The sequence below is a fragment of the Arachis hypogaea genome, chromosome 11, assembly GCF_003086295.3.
Source record: "Arachis hypogaea cultivar Tifrunner chromosome 11, arahy.Tifrunner.gnm2.J5K5, whole genome shotgun sequence".
NCBI lineage: Eukaryota > Viridiplantae > Streptophyta > Magnoliopsida > Fabales > Fabaceae > Arachis > Arachis hypogaea.
The window spans coordinates 92,310,418-92,319,750 of record NC_092046.1 but is presented as its reverse complement, the minus strand read 5'-3'; the positions used below and the strand labels follow the sequence as shown (position 1 = coordinate 92,319,750).

At 40.8% G+C, this 9,333-nt stretch overlaps 2 non-coding genes across 2 annotated transcripts; one reads left to right on the top strand and one right to left on the bottom strand.

The window, feature by feature from the left end:
• Nucleotides 1–3,604: 3,604 nt before the first annotated feature.
• Nucleotides 3,605–3,708, top strand: LOC112724199 (small nucleolar RNA R71). Its single transcript, XR_003163374.1, has one exon. It is a non-coding gene; the product is annotated as a small nucleolar RNA R71 (small nucleolar RNA).
• Nucleotides 3,709–7,847: 4,139 nt separating this feature from the next.
• Nucleotides 7,848–7,951, bottom strand: LOC112725927 (small nucleolar RNA R71). Its single transcript, XR_003165006.1, has one exon. It is a non-coding gene; the product is annotated as a small nucleolar RNA R71 (small nucleolar RNA).
• Nucleotides 7,952–9,333: the final 1,382 nt, after the last annotated feature.

Sequence of the window (9,333 nt, the reverse complement as noted above, 5' to 3'; positions counted from 1 at the left end):
TAGTTCTTTTGCATCTTTGAAAAGGGTGGGCCAAAAGAATCCGCTTTGTAACACTTTTGCTGCAGTTCTGTCTCCTTCAAAGTGTCCTCCATAACATGAGCCATGGCAGTTCCACAGGACCTCTCGTCCTTCTTCTTCTGAAACACATCTTCTAAGGATCCCATCTAAACACTTCTTGAAGAGATATGGCTCATCCCAGACAAAGTATTTTGCATCATTCATGAGCTTCTTTTTTTGATGTTTATTTATCTCTGGAGATAATGCTCCAGATGCCTTGAAGTTGGCAATGTCTGCGAACCATGGTGCTTTGTGAATTGTCATCAACTGCTCATCCGGGAAGAGCTCGTTCACCCTTGTATCATGTGCTCCACCTTTATCATGAGGGATCTTGGATAGGTGATCTGCTACCTTATTTTCCACTCCCTTCTTGTCTCTAATTTCAACATTGAATTCATGCAACAATAAGATCCATCTTATTAGTCTTGGTTTTAATTCTTGCTTGGCAAACAAATATTTAAGTGCTGTGTGATCTGTAAAAACAATCACTTTAGCACTAATGAGGTATGATCTAAACTTGTCAAATGCAAAAACTATTGCTAGTAACTCCTTTTCAGTAGTGGTATAATTTCTTAGAGTATCATTAAGAACTTTGCTAGCATAGTATATCACATAGACTAAGTTGTCTTTCCTCTGTCCTAACACTGCCCCAACTGCAAAATCAGATGCATCACACATCAATTCAAATGGTAAATTCCAATCAGGTGGGGAAATAATAGGAGCACAGGACAACCTCATTTTCAAATTTTCAAAGGCTAACATGCATGTTTCATCAAAGATGAATGGTGTATCAGATATAAGGAGATTGCTTAAGAGCTTGGCTATCTTTGAAAAATCTTTAATAAATCTTATGTAAAAACCAGCATGCCCCAAAAAACTCCTAATTGCCCTGACATCACTGGGTGGAGGCAGTTTTTCAATGAGTTCTATTTTAGCTCTGTCAACCTCAATGCCTTGGTTAGAAATCTTGTGACCCAGGACTATTCCTCCTGTCACCATAAAGTGGCATTTCTCCCAGTTCAAGACCAAATTGGTCTCTTGGCATCTTTTCAATACCAAGGCGAGGTGATGTAGACAAATAGGGAAGGAATCTCCGAATATCGAGAAATTATCGATAAAAACTTCAATAAATTTTTCTATCATATCTGAAAAGATAGAAAGCATGCAGCGTTGGAAAGTTGCAGGTGCATTACATAACCCAAATGGCATGTGCCTGTAGGCAAACACTCCATATGGGCAAGTGAATGAGGTTTTCTCTTGATCTCTGGGATCAACCACTATTTGGTTGTATCCTGAATAACCGTCGAGAAAACAATAATATGCGTGCCCTGCAAGTCTTTCCAACATCTGATCCATGAATGGAAGGGGGAAATGATCTTTTCGTGTAGCCTCATTGAGCTTCCTGTAGTCTATGCACATCCGCCATCCTGTGACTGTCCTTGTAGGAATTAATTCGTTCTTCTCATTGGGAACCACGGTGATTCCTCCTTTTTTTGGGACAACATGCACGGGGCTAACCCACGGGCTATCTGAGATTGGGTAGATCACCCCTCCCTGCCATAACTTCATAACTTCTTTCTGTACTACTTCCTTCATGATAGGGTTCAACCTCCTTTGGGATTGAATGGATGGTTTGGCATCATCTTCCAGCAGTATCTTTGAGAGTGGGTGGTAGTGCTTTAAGTTCAACCTCCTTTCGTGTTCTCCTAAGTATGCATATTTGAGAGTGGGTGGTAGTGCTTTAAGTTCAAGTTTGGGTGCTTCTGACTTTTTGTTTTCTTCCTTTGGTGCACCTTGTATATGAATCTCTGCTGTTGCAACCTCTTCACTTGATTCAGATTCCTCATCTACCAATCTCTCAGGTTCTTCAAGTTCTTCTTCTTCAAAATTCTCTTGCACTTCCTCCTCAAGTATATCTAACCTCATGCATTCCCCCAATTGTTCTGGTGGGTAACTCATGGCCTTGAACACATTGAATGTCATCTCTTCATTGTGTAGTCTTAAGGTAAGATCACCTTTTTGGACATCAATGACAGCTCCAGCAGTGGCCAAGAACGGTCTTCCCAGGATGATGGAAGTCTTGGCTTCCTCCTGCATGTCCAGCACTACAAAGTCTGCTGGGAAGATAAAATCTCCCACTTTCACTAGCAAATCTTCTACGACGCCATGCGGGAACCTGAACGACCTGTCTGCCAGCTGTAGGGCCATTTTTGTTGGTTTAGCCTCCTCTATCTTCATCTTCCTCATCATAGCTACTGACATCAAATTGATGCTGGCTCCTAAGTCACAAAGGGCTTTCTCCACTGTGATTTCCCCTATAATGCAAGGGATCTGACAACTCCCAGGATCCTTCAATTTCTGGGGCAGTTTATGCTGAATGATAGCACTACACTCTTCTATTAGTATCATAGTCTCGTTGTTCTTCCAACTTCTTTTCTTAGTCATGAGCTCCTTTAAGAACTTGGCGTAGAGTGGCATTTATTCTATTGCTTCAGCAAAGGGTATGTTGATTTGCAGCTTCTTGAAGATTTCCAAAAATCTCGAAAACTGATTGTCGTCTCCCTTCTTCTTTAGTTGCAGAGGGTATGGGACTCTTGGGATGTCTGGTTTCAGCACTCCTTCCCCTTTTTATGAACTCAAAGTTGGAACTTGAGCTTTGTCCTGCTCTTCTTGTGGATTCTGGGGGGTTTCCTTCAGTTCCTTCCAACTCCGAAGGGTGATAGCCTGACACTCCTCCCTTTTGGTTGAGTTAGTTTTACTGCGAAGGTTGTGGCTGGGAATTTGTTTGAATAAATAGCCAATTTGTGTCTCAAGCTTCTTGATGACAGCATCCTGATTTTGCATATTTGACTGCACTTCCTCTCTGAATGCTTTACTGTCCTGGATATCCTTGCATATGCCTTCAAGTAGACTTTCAATCCTTGAGATTCTTTCATCAAATGATGATAGGTCAGGTTGAGGAGGGTTGTTCTGGCCTTGATATGAATGTGGAGAGGTGTTGTTATTGGGATGCTGATATGGTCTAGAGGTGAAGTGTTGGTGGGCTGCATTGTTTGGATTTGGGCGCCTTTGATCAAGGCTTTGGTCTTGTTGATTTCCCCACCCAAAGTTTGGGTGATTCCTCCATCTAGGGTTGTAGTTCTTGGAGTATGGATTATGGTTTTGCCTTGGTGAATTCCCAATGAAGTTGGCTTGCTCCTGGCTACCCTCTGCTTCTTCATTCACTCCTTCTTGGGTTGTTGATGAAGTGGAGATTGCTGCCACTTGGTTCCTTTCCATCTTCTTGGTGAGGTCAGCCAGCTGTTGGGTAATGAGCTTGTTTTGGGCCAACAGAGCATCTACATTGTTTAGCTCCATTATTCCTCTTGTGTTCCCTCTTTTGGAAGCATAGAAGTAGTCGTTCTTTGCTACTGTTTCAATGACATCTATAGCCTCCTCAATGGTTTTCTTATTGTTCAAAGATCCTCCGGATGAATGGCCTACGACCTTCTTTGACTCATAAGAGAGCCCTTCATAGAAAATGTGCAGCTACACCGATTCGTTGAACATGTTAGGTGGACACCTCCTTGTTAGGTCTTTAAACCTCTCCCATGCTTCATATAGAGTCTCACCATCTTGTTGCCTGAAAGTTTAGACCTCAGCTCTCAGCCTATTGATTCGTTGAGGAGGGTAAAATCTTGCTAAGAATTTGTTCACCACGTCTTCCCAGGTTGTCAAGCTTTCCCTTGGGAAAGATTCCAGCCACTTGGCTGCCTTATCCCTGAGTGAGAATGGAAATAAAAGCAGTCTATAGGTGTCAGGATGAACACCATTAGACTTCACTGTGTCACATATTCTCAGGAAGGTGGTTAAATGTTGATTTGGGTCCTCTTGGACACTTCCTCCGAATGAACATTTGTTCTACAAAAGGGTGATGAGCTGTGGCTTCAGTTCAAAATTGTTGGCATGGATGGTTGGCTTTTGAATGCTACTTCCACAGTTTCCCGGGTTTGGATTGATATAAGAGCCTAAAACTCTTCTATCCTCCCCAGTATGATTTGCTCGACCTCTTCCGCCATGGTTGTGAGCCTCTTCTTCATGATGGTTTTCCATGTTTTCTTCCATGTTTGGTTCAAAGTATTCCTCAAAGTGTTCCTCCTCTTCTTCAGCACCAACTACACGTTTGTCTCTTGCCTCCCTCCTTAGTCTAAGGAAGGTTCTCTCAGGTTCAGAATCAAAGGAAGTTGAAGCCCCGCTTCTTCTCCTTGTCATACAACCAACAAGTACAAGCAAAGAGAATAGGTGCAGAAAGTATATCTGTCAGAATTACTGTTAGTGTGAGTGATGCAATATATCAAACAGTTAGTGGGTTAGTGAGATGAAATTTAAATAACAGAAAAAAAAGTAGGGGGAAGGGAAGAAATTAACTAAAACAGGAAGTAAATAACTCAAACAGAAATTTAAATCAAACAAAAATAAAATGCTCAATCTAGTTATCCTCCAATCTAATCATTGTTGATGCACAATCAATCCCCGGCAACGGCGCCATAAACTTGATGCACGAAAAACTTGTCTCATAACAAATTTCCTTCGGCAAGTGTACCGAATTTGTCGTCAAGTAAAAACTCACAATAGAGTGAGGTCGAATCCCACAACGATTGATTGATCAAGAAACTTTAATTAGAGGAATGTTCTAGTTGAGCGAATCAGAAACTGAGTTGAGAATTGCAGAAAGTTAAATGCGGGAAAGTAAATGACAGAAAGTAAATTACTGAATCTTAAATGGGAATGGGGGAATTGCTCATAAATGTAAATGACAGAAATTAAAGAGAATGGGTAAGATCAGAAATGGGGAGTTCATTGGGCTTAGGAGATGTTGCATTCTCCGGATCAATGATGCCAAGGCATCTTAGGCTAGTTTCACTAGCATTTTTCTGTTAGTTTTAGTTGTTTTATGCATTTTCTTGAGCTTAAAGTTACCAAGAATGGTTAAATGAATAACAAAGCAATGAACCATCCAAACAGTATGATTTTGATGCAAATTCCATGAGTTTTTAGTTATATTACTTGAATGCTATGAATGGAAGATTTCTCATGAAATTTTGCAAGACTTTGATGCAGTTGTTTGGATGATTTCAGGGAAGAAGAGGCTAGGCAAGGAAGCAACGAAATCAATAAAGGAAGCTTGAATATCACATGTGGAGTTTAAGTTCCAGTTTAAGCTTAAACTGGAACTCAAACTACCAAGCCATATAATGCTGGGAACTATCAGTGGCGTTTAAGCTCCAGTTTAAGCTTAAACTGGAGCTTAAACGCCAAAATCATGAAAGCTGAGGAAAAGCTGAAAGTGGCGTTTAACCTCCAGTTTAACCTTAAACTGGAAGTTAAACGCCATAAATGAGAAATGCACCAGGGAGCCATTTCCACGTTTAAGCTCCAGTTTAAGCTTAAACTGGAGCTTAAACGTGTTCGACCATTCTCCTCCAGGGTTGCTTTCTTCATTTCCACGTTTAAGCTTCAGTTTAACCTTAAACTGAAGCTTAAACGTGTTCGACAATCCACACTCCAGACTTGCCTTCTTCCATTTCCACGTTTAAGCTTCAGTTTAACCTTAAACTGAAGCTTAAACGTGCTTGAATTATACCACCTCCAGGAGTGTCCAACGTTTAAGTTGCAGTTTAAGCTTAAACTGCAACTTAAACGCCACTAATTGAAAAGGTTTCTGGGCCAAAGATATTGCAGTTTAAGTTAGCATTTGAGCACAAACATTAACTTAAACGTACTCTGGTATGAAACCCAATTGAATATCATGGTTTATGGGATTGGGCCTGAAGAATTGATGAGTCTGGAATTTCAAATTGTTGAGTCATGTGTCATTACTTGATTATCACTAAGTTGGCTCAATGAATGTTACAGAATTGGATCAGCAGCCTCATCAGGATTATGGATCATAAACCCAAAGCAAAAGGAAATTAGGGAAAGGCCTCAAAGCCCAAGAAACACAACAGAAGCTCAATTTAGAAAGTGTATAAATAGGATAGAATTTAAGTTGGTTGAGACTCGGGGGGAATTTTGGGGGATCACTTTTTCTAGTTTTCATACTTTTTGTAATTGAATTCAGAGCTATGACTCACTAAACCCCCTTTCATTGGGTTAGGGAGCTCTATTGTAATTCAATGAATCAATAATAGTTTTTATCTTCTTCTTCAATCTTTTCTCTTGAATTTTGTTAGAAAGCTTCTCGATCTAATTCCATTGGTTAGTTGTCTTGGGAAAGAAACTATCCATAATTGGAATCCTTCGGAACCTTGGGAAAGGAATGGAGGATTCATGCTAGAGAAGCTTTCTCACAGTGAATTGGATTGGGGTTTGGATGGATATTGTGACATGTAATCCTACCAAATTGTGGTTCATGAAACTGTGTGGTATAATCAGTGATCGAGCATCACCTCTTCTTATGAACATTTAAACCAAGGGATTGGGAATTTGTTTGTTTTTAGAGAGAATTGGTGAGCCAAGGGATTGGGATCCAATCATATAAGATTGCCAAGCAAAATTCAATGAATGCATTGGTTGAGGAAGGGATAAAAAAAAATGTTTGATTCGGAGATCTCAATATCTCCTGAAACCCAATGAATTCCCCATTTCTGATCTATCACTTCTCTTTACATTCTGCAATTAAATTCGTGCAATCACCCCGATCCCTTTTTAATTTCAGCAATTTAGCTTCTCGCTCTTTAATTCATGCAATTTTACATTCCGCAATTCTCATCTAAATCTTGATTCCGCTCAACTAGAACACACTTCTAATCCGAATTGCTCACTCAACCAATCCTTGTGGGATTCGACCTCACTCTATTGTGAGTTTTTACTTGACGATAACCGGTGCACTTGCCGGAAGGAATTTTTGCCGATCGTGCAATTTCTTAAAATCGTAGCATCAAGTTTATGGCACCGTTGCCGGGGATTGGTTTTCGATTGACAATTCTCAAATTGGAAGTTAACTAGATTGAGCATTTTTCTTGCTTTGTTAATTCAGTTCAAGTTACTTGTTGAATTTTAATTTCTGCACTCTGTTACATGCTTTCTTTCTTTATGCCTTTAAATTCAAGCAACTAACTCACTGACTCACTAACTATTTGAATTAATTCCTCAACTGCTCTAACCATACTCTTCCATTAACCAAGAGTATTTCACTTGTTTGTTGCCTGTGCTGTGTTTTTGTATGACAGGTAGGAGAGGAGAGACATCAACTCCTCATTATACCGAACCAGAGAGGACCCTTCATAAACTTAGAAGGGAAGCAAGAGGGAATAGAGTACTGGGAGAAGAAGAATCTGAAGGAGAATCTGAGGACAATTTTGAGGAAGCTCTAGATCTCAACATGGATAGAGAAGTTCACAACCATGAGAGAGCTGATGGAAACAATGTCATTCCCGAGAGGAGGGTTCTTGGTTCATACATAAACCCAACCTCTGGGAATTGTGGTAGCAGCATTCAGAAACCACCCATTCAGGCCAACAATTTTGAACTCAAACCACAGCTAATATCACTTGTGGAGGATCATTGTTCATTTGGTGGGAGTGCTAATGAAGATCCAAACCAACATCTCACAAAATTCCTGAGAATTTGCGACACTGTGAAGTCCAATGGAGTCCAGGAAGATACCTATAAACTGCTCTTGTTCCCATTTTCACTTAGGGACAAGGCAGCTAAGTGGCTGGAATCATTCCCAAGGGGGAGCCTAACAACCTGGGATGAGGTGGAAAGCAAGTTTCTGGCACGTTTCTACCCCCCCACAAAAGGTTAATAGGCTTCGATCTGAGGTTCAGACTTTTAGACAACAAGATGGTGAAACTCTCTACGAGGCATGGGAGAGGTTCAAGGATTTGACAAGAAAATGCCCACCAGACATGTTCCATGACTGGGTGCAATTGCATATTTTCTATGATGGACTTTCTTATGAATCAAGGAAGGCTGTAGACCATTCATCAGGAGGTTCATTGAACAGGAAAAAGACTGTGGAAGAAGCCATTGAAGTGATTGAGACAGTGGCTGAGAATGAGTACTACTATGCTTCAGAGAGACACAACACTAAGGGAGTCATGGAGCTGAACCATGTTGATACAATTTTAGCCCAAAACAAGGTGTTTGCCAAGCAACTAGCAGAGCTCACCAGGAAATTAGAAACAAAGCAAGTGGCTGCAATATACACACAAGATCAAGAGGAAGTAAGCACTGAAGGAGGTGATTGGGAAGAGGCCAATTATGTAGGAAATCAACAAAGGCAACCATATGATCCACATTCCAACACTTACAACCCAGGCTGGAAAAACCACCCAAACTTTGGGTGGGGAAACCAGCAAAACCAACATAACAAGTCCACATACCAAAACTCCAACCAAAGATCATACCAAGCCACACAAAACACTTACTCCCAACCATCATATCATGGCCAAAATAATCAACCTACCCAACCTAATCCGAACCAACAATTTCAAGATCAATTAAACAAGATAGAAGGAATGCTGGCAAACATGGGTCAGGACATAAGTGAGTTGAAAAGCTTTAGGGATGATGTGAGATCTACCTTAAGGAACCATGGTGAAAAACTCAAGAGGATGGAGTCTCAAGTAGGAGAGCTATCTCAACAGGCCCCCAAGTCAACTGCAGTGATCCCTAGTGACACAGAAAAGAATCCTAAAGGGGAACAAAAGGGAGTGAGATGGGAAGAATGCAAGGCCATCACCATATTGAAGGAAGTCTCAGAAGAAGAAGGAATCAGACCCTCAGAACAGGAGCCAGAAATCTTGAAGGAAGGTGTGGAAGAAGCTAAGCAGGAAAGTGAAACTGAGCAAGCCAAGGAACTGCAAAAAGGCATGCTGAAAACATACCAACCAAAAGCACCATTTCCTCAGAGGTTAGGAGGAGGTGAAAAAGGGAAAACCTATTCAAGGTTTTTAGAGACATTTAAGTCTCTCCATATCAATATTCCCTTTCTTGAGATTCTCCAGCAGATGCCTACACATATCAAGTATTTAAAGGAATTGCTGAGCAAGAAAAGAGTTTTGAAGGGAGGACAAACTGTAATAATGAACAAAGAATGCAGTGCCCTCATCAAGAAGGACATAGTCTCTAAGAAAACAGACCCAGGAACTTTTCATATCCCCTGCATCATAGGGGAAACAAAAATTGACAGAGGATTCTGTGATCTAGGAGCTAGCATAAATGTGATGCCTTTGACTCTTATGAAGAGGCTACAACTGAATGAGGTGAGATCCACTGATGTAATCATAC